Source organism: Otolemur garnettii, unplaced genomic scaffold (genome assembly GCF_000181295.1).
Source record: "Otolemur garnettii isolate 467f Iridium unplaced genomic scaffold, OtoGar3 scaffold00227, whole genome shotgun sequence".
In the NCBI taxonomy this organism is placed as follows: Eukaryota; Metazoa; Chordata; class Mammalia; order Primates; family Galagidae; genus Otolemur; species Otolemur garnettii.
In genome coordinates this window covers 241,114-251,383 of record NW_003852622.1, presented here as the reverse complement: position 1 = coordinate 251,383, position 10,270 = coordinate 241,114, and positions in this window count along the sequence as shown.

The following is a 10,270-nucleotide window of genomic DNA, read 5'->3' as shown; positions in this document are numbered from 1 at the left end:
CCACACCAAGGAGGAGGTATGCTTGGCCTCCAATCATAGGTGTTTGGTCTGTCCCAGGCATGGCCAGAGTGATTCAAAGGTTATTGCTCGAAGGATGTATCCTGAGAAGACCTAGCTCCATGTACCACTGTGATCAGGATGCCTTCAATTGCAGAATATGATCTCTGCTGCACCTTCTTTCTAATGGAATATCTCTGCACAGATTTTGAACTGCTCTCCAATCATTCCAGAGGTCTGCATCGAAAGACAGAAACTCCTCACAGAATGATCTTGCTGTAACTTTTGTTTTCTTCCTAAAAAGCAGTGTCCCCTTGGGTTTTCTCTATTCTGTTGTCTTCACTTTTTGCCAGCAGTGTAAATTGTGTTGGGACTCACATCTTAGTGTCTGAAATGATGGATGAAACTTGTGAAGGTGAATCAACCCCACCCTTTGATTATATTGGTAGATAGTGTAATAATGAGCAATAAAGTTTTTCTCCCTCTCAGTGGTTGAGGACAGCAGTAACAGCCAACTGCTGAAATGTTCTTCTGTTCCTATAATAAGTTCTAGTCCCTAAGGTGGAACACTTGAATTCCCTAGGCTTTGGGAGGGAACCTGTAGCTCCTAGATTACTTGATTTCCCCTACAGTAGAGGTGAGTGAAGGAGTAAGTTCTATGAGCCTAGAAAGCTGTGAGAAGCCTTGACAAAGCTCAGAAGTTGCTTTCCCAGTTGCTAGAGTAAGCCACTCAGAGGATGGTCAAGAAAGGCTCTCCAGACTGGTATCACTGCTCATAAGGAAAAGGCTTCCTCTGACTTCCCAGGCACTCATTTATGTAGTTGCAATGGTTAGGAGGGATGGGATCTTCCCTCACTGGGAACCCTCCCTAGTTTGATCATACAGCTTTGAGCCTCATCAGGGCTCTGTTAGGAAAGATGATGTGAGCAAGGTAAACGAAAATTCTGCAGACTAAGAAGACTGCTCAGAAGAACATGCCACAATTCTTCTACAGTCTGGGTACCTGATTGCACCACATATGGTTGCTATGCTGCCATGGGCTGGTATTTTCCCTGCTGTTGGACTTCCCTAGTCCAACAGGTGGATTTGCTGTGGTAAAGGGTGCTTCCCCAGATCACAAATCTCAGACACCCATAGTAATATCTGGCTGTTCTGCCTACATAGGCTCCCTTAACTCCTGAGTTCAATTCCCAAACCTCCTCTTTATGTCCACAGCAGCATTCTGAATTCCTGGAGGCATGAAATTCAGTCTAAGTGTCTCACCTTCTGGTGTGTGCCTCTGAAAAATGCCAATGAACAAGGAGCTTCCAGATCAGCATCCTGGGGTCACCACAGGTCCTCTCATGGAAAAGGTGGGCCAGAATCTTGGTGGAAACCTCTGACTAGAGGACATGCCAGCTGGAGAAAGGTGGCCACTCACCAAATTCTTGGCTCAAACTACTCTCCCTGTTTCAGTACCTTAGTGAATTTTCAATTAAAGAGAAACAAAAAGGAGCAAGAAGGGAGAAAAAAAGAGGAGTCTGTGAGGTGGTTATAGCCAAGATGGCTGTTTATAAAATGGAACTTGAAGTTATTTTACTATTTACCAATGGTGCATGAGGGTTATCTTTGTCAAAATTCAGGAATATGCTTATTTTATGATTATTTTAATGCTCATTTTAAAATTTTCAATTAATATGTTTTTTTCCCTGTAGAATATTATTCCATTTTCAATTTTTATAGTCAATTGAAGTAGACTTATAATGTACAAAAATATTTAACCATAACAAAAATAGAAATGTAGAAAATTACTCCATTAAGTTACCACTCTGTCACATACACACAAAAATGATATTTTATGTCTCTGTATATAAGCTCCATTAAATTTGGCTCAAAAACAAACAAAGAAAAAGAACATAAAAGGTGTTTCCTTCAATGAATAAACAAATTATAGACTCCTTTGGCAAGACTTTCCCAACAAATATAGTTGTGGTTATGTTTATATTCATCCCTTCTCATTAAACAATACTGTTCATCATATTCTAACCATAAATTATCTAGACATTTTCTGAATATGTTTTTGATTCATCACAGTAGTTGTAACTGCATACTTAAAATACTTTGCAATTATTTAATCTGCAGAGTTAATTTCTATTTTTTGTTTCCCAACCATATGACATGGTACATACAGTTTCTGTTGTCTGAATTAGCATCACATGAAAAAAGGAAGAAATGTATAATTCTTTCTGGAAATTAAAACCTATATAGAGTATAAATTAATCCTATAATCAAGTTTCATTATATTTTTTATCACTGTGTAGGGGATTTTTAAAGTTATCATTGATCAGCATATCTTGAATTCTGTAATGTCTGTTGAATGTCTTTTGAAAGTTATTCAGTATTTTCATCTTTAAATATACACGGAGTAAGGGCAGAGCAAGATGGTGGACCAGAAGGATTGTTCAGCTGAGCTCTCCTAGAATGACTGGAAACAAAAAGAGAACCCAGCCATACCTGATGCAGGGATCTTACCCAGAGTTCTAGCTCAGGGAGCACAGAGATGAAGTGGGTGAGCTGGACACAGCACATGATCCAGAGCAGTGGAAATATGATGAATTAGGCAAGTAACTGTGAACAGCTGGGATCAGCTGGCTGCTCACAGAGGTCTGGGATAGGAGGAAGCCTTTCTAGAGTTCTCATTTGTTGAAAGAAGCTGCACATTGAATAGAAAACTTGGAAGAGTGGGCAGACTTAAACAGTATAAAGCAACCAGATTTGAATGCCAGTTGGAGTATATTTTCCATAGGTTTGGTGGCTGATGAGGCAGACATGCTGAGAAGATCTCGGTGCCCAGGGAGCAGACATTATGGGAAGATCATAAGTAGGTCCTATTAAGGACCTAAAGGATGGTTGTTTTAATTCTTTACATAGGCTGAAGGATTCTTGGATGCCATGGAAACTGGAGCCAGGGGGCACTGTGAGACCTATCCCTGAAGGATTCTCGTGAGCTTTAAGGTCCCAACCTGGCAAGGTCTGACTGCTGAGAAAAAAATCAGGCAATCATTGAAGGCAACTAAGTTTGGAGAAATGACCACAGAGGTGGCTGGCTGCTCTCTGTCTCCTAAAATAACCACAGCACCATCCCGGGACATGGAAAAATATTGCAACATATTCATCAAGAGCTAAGACTTCTGTTTATTTGTCCACCAAGGAAGAGATTGGTTTTGCTCAAGCTGAGGCCACTTCAGGACTTAAGTTCTGAGACAAGATAATTTGAAACAAAGGATGCAGTCAGAAGGAAAAAGGAGGACAAGGAGATGAACAAGAAGAAAGAACTCATGAGAAGGAACCAACAGAAAAATTCAGGCAACATGATAAACCAAAACAAGGGAACTCCCCAAGGGCTCATGAGGCAGCTACTGCAGAGGATTTGGCCTATATAGACTTAATGGACTTGACAGAAAGGGAATTTAAAGTATGGATGGTAGAGACAATAAAAAATGGACAAGAGAGTGGAAAGACAAAAATAAAAACCTTTTATTTTTACCTTCAGCTTAAGGAAGTGAAGGAGACAATCAGGGAATATAAAGATGTAGTAGAAAGTGTCAAAAATAGGTTAGACTATGGAAAAGAAAGAACTCCAGAACTAGAGGATAATGTTTATGAGTTAACCCAAGTAATTAAAGAGGTAGAAAAGAACAGAGAGAAAGCAGAACAGTCACTTTGAGAACTATGCAACTCCCTGAAGCACTCAAACATGTGAATAATAGGGATTCGTGAAGAGGAATAAGATTGTCCCAAAGGAATGGAGCCCTACTAGAGACTATCATAAATGTAAACTTCCCAAATTTTACTAAAGTCCCTGATACACTCGTTTCAAATGGATATTGAACCCCAGGTCATCTCAACTGAAACAGAGTCTCCCCAAGATACATTGTAATTAACCTGTCCAAAATCAAGATGAAAGAAAATATTACAAACATCCAGGAGTAAGTACCATCTAAACTTACAGAGGCCATTAGGATGACAACAGATTTTTAACTGAAACCTTCCAAGCCAGAAGAGCATGATCACCGCCTTCAATATTCTTAAAGAAAACATTTAACAGCCCAAAATTCTGTATCCTGATAAAACTAGCTTCAAAATTGATGAAGAAATCAAATCTTATGAGGATATACTACCACTGGGGAAATTCAACACAAGACCAGCTATGAAGGAAATGCTTAGACCTATGCTTCCACAATGGTGCAAAAGATGAAACTATATATTGGACTTTCACAAAATAAAATGAATACACCTTCACCATACTTATCAAATCACTCAATAAATGTCAATGGACTGAATTCACCACTGAAGAGGCATAGGCTGGCTAATTAGAAAAAAAAAAAAAAGCACAAGCCAGGTGGAGCCTGTGGCTCAAGGTGTAGGGTGCTGGCCCCATACACCAGAGGTGGTGGGTTCAAACCTGGCCCTGGCCAAAAATTGCAAACAAACAAAACACAAAAGCCATCATATGCTGTCTCTAGGAGATACATGAAGCCTTAAAAGACAAATCAAGAGTCAGGGTTAAAGGATTGAGAACAGTATTTCAAACAAATGGAAATAAGTAGAAAGGAGGGGTTGCACTCTTATTCTCAGATGGAAGAGGAATTAAAGCAACTAAAATTAAGAAAGACAAAGATGGACACATTATATTGGTCAAGGAACAAAAAAACAATAAGTTATTTTATTTTTAAATATTTACACACCCAACTAAAATCTTCCTAGATTTATGAAATAGATCTTGGTAGGTCTGAGAAACATGATATTCCATAACACTATAATTTCCAGGGACTTTAACACCCCACTGACAGAACTGGACATATCCTCTACACAGAAACTTACCAAAGACACGAAGGACTTAAATGTGAGCAAAGAACAAATGGAATTCATAGACATATACAGAACATACCATCCAAAGCTAAAAAATATACATTTTTCTCATGAATCCATGGTACATACTCTAAAGTTGACCACATTCTCGTATCCAAATCAAACCTTAGCAAAATTAACAGTAGATTTGTAGCTTGTATCTTCTCAGACTACAAGGCAATAAAGGTAGAACTCAACTCCAACAAACACATTCATCCCCACAAATAGTCAAGGAAATTAAACAACCTTATACTGAATGATAGGTTCAGGAAGCAGAAAAAGAAAAAATCATTAAATTCCTCAAACATAGTAACAATGAACACACAAGTTAATAAAATATATGGGTTACAGCAAAAGCAGCCTTATGAGGGAAATTTATCATATTAGATGCCTACGTTCAAAAAGCAAAAAGTGAGTACAACAACAAATTCATGAAACATCTTATGGAATTGGAAAAAGAAGAACAATCTAATCCCAATCCCAGCAGAAGAAAAGAAATATCCAAAATTAAATCAGAAATTATTGAAATTGAAAACAAAAGAATCATCCAGAGAATTAATGAAACAAAAAGTTAGTTTTTTTTTTGAAAAAGTAAATACAATAGATAAATCTTTGGCCAGATTAACTAGAAACAGAAAAGTAAAATCTATAATAACCTCAATCAGAAATGATAAAAGGTAAATAACAACAGATATCACAGAGATACAAGAGATCATCTTTGAGAACTACAAGAAACTCTATAGCCAGAAATTTGACAATGTGGAGGAAATGGATCAACACCTGGAATCATACCCTATGTCTAGACTTAATCAAGAAGAAACAAATCTCTTGAACAGAACAATTTCAAGAATGGAGATCTAAGAAACAATAAAAATTCTCCCAACAAAATAATGTCCTGGTCCAGATGGATTCACAACACAATTCTATCAAACCTTCAATGAAGAACATATTTTCATACATCAGAAATTAGTATAAAAAATAGAGAAGAAAAGAATCTTCCCAAACACATTCTATGAAGAAATCACTCTAATAACAAAACCAGGAAAGATTCAACTTAAAAGTAGAATTTCCTTAATAAATATAGGTGCAAAAATTCTTAATAAAATCCTAGCCAATATATTACAGCTTTTCATCAAAAAAGTTGTACATCACAATCAAGTAGGTTTCATCGCATGGATGTAAGACTAGTTTAACATACACAAGTCCATAAACATAATTCACCATAGCAACAGAAGCAAAAACAAAGACCACATGATCCTCTCAATAGATGCAGAAAAAAACATTCGATAAAATTCAGCATCCTTTCCTAATTTGAATACTTAAGCTTTCAATACAATTCAGCATCCTTTTCTAATTTGAACACTTAAGAATACAGCATCCACTTAAGCAGATTTCTTAAGCTGATCAATGCCATCTACAACAAACCCATAACTAACATTATGCTGAAAGAAGTAAAATGAAAGTTTTTCCACTGAGAACTGGAACCAGACAAGGTTGTCCTATATCACCACTACTATTCAACATAGTGCTAAAAATTATAGCCAATGCAAACAGAGAAAAGAAGGAAATAAAGGGCATCCAAATAGGGGCAGAGGAGGTCAAACTCTCGCCATTTCCCAATAACATGATCTTATAGTTAGAGAACCCACAAGACTCCTGGAAGTGATCAAAAATGACAGCAATATCTCAGGTTATAAAATCAGTGTCCACCAATTAGTAACCTTAGTATAAGCCAATAACACCCAAGATCAAAAGTTAATCAAGGACATAATTCCCTTCACAGTAGCTTTAAAAACAATAAAATTCTTAAGAATATGCATGAGAAAAGAAGTGAAGGATCTCTACAAGGAAAATTATGAAACCCTAAGTAAAGAAATAGAAGAAGATATTAACAAATGGAAGAACATACCATGCTCATGTCTGGGAAGAATCAACATTGTTAAAATGTCTATACTACCCAAAGCAATCTACAGATTCAATGCAATACCCAATAAAATACCATCATTATAGTTTTCAACATTCGGAAAAAAATAATTCCTTACTTTGTATGGAACCAGAAGAAACCCTTTATAGCCAAGGCAATTTTTAGTAATAAAAAAAAAGCTAGTGATATTGCCCTACCTAGATTTGAGGGATACTATATTGCCATAATGATCAATACAGCATGATATTGGCACAAAAATTGAGACATTGACTTATGGAACAAAATAGAAAGCTAAGAGATGAATTTAACATCTTGTAGTCATCTGATTTTTTATAAACCAAATGAGGATATACACTGGGAACAGAATCCCTATTCAATAAATGGTGCTGGGATAACTGGATAATCACATGTAAAAGACTGAATCTAGACCTGCATCTCTCACCACTTACAAAAATTGATTGAAGATAGGTAAAGATTTAAATTTAAGGAAAGAAACAATAAAAATCCTCAAAGAGTATGGCTAAAACATATGAATATATCAGCGTGGAGAAAGATTTTATGAAAAAGACTTCCATGGCAATTGAAATAACAATAAGAATAATCAAATGGGACTTAATTAAACTGAAAAGTTTCTGTACAGCTAAGGAAACAAAGCAAACAGACAACTTTCAGAATAGGAAAAGATATTTATATTCATATTATGAATCGGACAAAGCTTGCTAACTAGGATCTACTGAGAATTCAAATTAATCAACAACAAAAGAGCCAATAATCTCATATATTTCTGGGCAATAGACATGAGTATAAGCTTCTCTAAATAAGACAGACAAATGACTAACAAACATGAAAAAATGCTCATCATCCCTAATCATCAGACAAATGAAAATCAAAACTATGCTGAGCTATCACCCAAAGTTAGTGAGAATGGCCCACATTCCATCGATGCTGGCATGGATATGGAGAGAAGGAAAACTTTTACATTGCTGGTGCAACTGCAAACTAATACAACCTTTTTGGAAGTTAGTATACAGAATCCTCAAAAAACTCAAATTTAAACTCCTATTTGATTCTGCAATCCTATTATAAGGCAACTACACAGAAGAAAAAAAATCTTTTTATCATAAGGACATTTACACTAGACTGTTTATTGAGATATTTATTGCAGCTCAATTTATAATCACCAAAACATGGAAACCACCTAAGTGTTCACCATCCCAGGAAAAGATTAATTAACAAGCTGAGGTATATGTATGGATGGAATACTATTCAGCCACTAAAAATATGGAGACTTTAGATCTTTTGTATTAACCTGTTTGAAGGTGAAACACATTCTTCTTAGTAAAGCATCAGGAGAATGGAGAAGCAAGAATCTAATGTACTCAATTTTGATCTGAAAGCAGTCAATGGGCTAATACAAGGAGGGAACATGAATGAGCAAGTGGACAGAAGGGATGAGGGAGAGGAATGGTTTCCATAGTGTATGGCACATTTCTTGGCAGTGGGACACAGTTATAAGAGGGACTTTACTAGCAAATGCAATCAGTATAACCTAATTCTTTGTACCTTTGATGAATCCCAAACATAAAAAAGTAAATATACATGGAGTATTGAAAATACACATTTAAGTATAAAATATTAAACAGCATTTAATTTATAACAGGCTATAGGATCATTCTTTAATTTTTATTTTAAAAGGTATTTATTTAAGAGAACTCCTGGGATTGAGTAACAGTTATTAAATAAGGTTTATCTCAACTTGGATTTCAAATATTGAATTTAAGACTTGAAAATTATTAGGGGAATGAGGGAGGAGTGAAAGGGTAAAAAAGGAGAAAGGCAGGCTTTGGCAATATTTTTTCAGGTTTCTGGTAAATTTAATGCATGTGTCACAAAAATAAAAGGCAGGGGAAGGGTGAATAAAATTACAGTGAGGTCAAGGGAAAAGGCCATGGGGACACACAGAGGGCCGATAAGTGGCAGAGTGAGGAGCTGGAACAGGTGGATTCCTTGGGTGTCACATCTCATCCAATCTGTAGTCCTCCTCTGGGAAATCCCCCACAGCATATCATCTGGGTGAAGAAATGAACTACACCTTGAAATTTACCTTAGACATGAAAACAATGTAACCTAAACATTTGTGCCCTCATATTAATCTGGAATAAAAAATAATAAGACTTAAAATTTGGCACATGTTTGTGAACTATAAATACGTTTTTTAGCTGTACCAATTATGAATCACTTTTTCATTAGGGTTTCACCTACTGTCATCTCTAAATGGAAGTTTAAGACTTGATTATTTCTTCAGAAAATTTCTAGCTCTAAAAATTTTTAGATTTAATCTAAAATGTTAATCAGTAACATAATGGCTAACTTGTTGATTTTTTAATATTTTATTGCTATAGATACATGTTTGATTTGGAGATATGTATGGTAAGAACAATTATTAGAACTGTACATGCTATTCTACTTTCTAATGTTCAAGAGACTTTAAGTGGAAGACATTGAATTTAGTTTAGTAGATTTTCTCAGAAAAAAATGGGAAAGTTTGTATGATATATTTTTCATTAATTTAGGCAAAGAACATATTTTTTAGGTCTATAAGAGACACATATTAACATTAAGATACAACTAAAACCTTGCATATAGGATTTTTTTTTCAAAGTACATTTCAATTATGCTATTTCTTAGGGAAAAAATATAATGTTCTAATTTCTAAGATGTACACAATTAATAGGCCAAGTAATAATATATCTATTAGGCTAAGAATTTACACTTCTTGGGATACTTAAAACTAAATTAGTGTTTGAGAATCTTGGAAAGAAGGAATACTGATATCAACCCAGATAATATTATTTGTGCATTCTGAAACTACTATTCACACAAACTGTGGAACTTGGTAAGAATCCAGAGATGAAGACTCACTTTTTTTAACCTGTGGAAAGGGAAGAATTTTCTGAAGTGTGAAAATAATGTTTTTGATTGAGAGGAAGCTATAAATGCATGGTTAAAAAACTGGTTAAACATGGTTAAAAAAAGCAGGAGAAACATAGAAATGAAGAAAATATCCACAAAAATTGTTCCTTTTGAGAAAGTCTAAATCACTGGATGCCTTCCCTTAAGGGGCAGTTGATGTTACTTAATATTGTTATTATTCTTCATATCCTCTAATAATTTCTTATAACATGTTCCTGCCTTTATACTAAGACCTTGAAATAAGTTCACAAACTTTGGTACATTACTCTTAAATAGCCTGAAAGGTTACTGTAGCAGAGGAAAGGGATCTTGTAATACCACATTCCTTCTAAGTTCCAGCTGGGAAGAACATCTCCTAATAAAGTTGTCTGCTACTGAAAATTACAGGCACAGTCTAAAAAGCAGTTAATAGGGGGAAGGGGCAAGATGGCTAACAGATATCAGCCTCCAACAGAAGCTCGCATCCAGAGGGGAGGATAAAGCCCA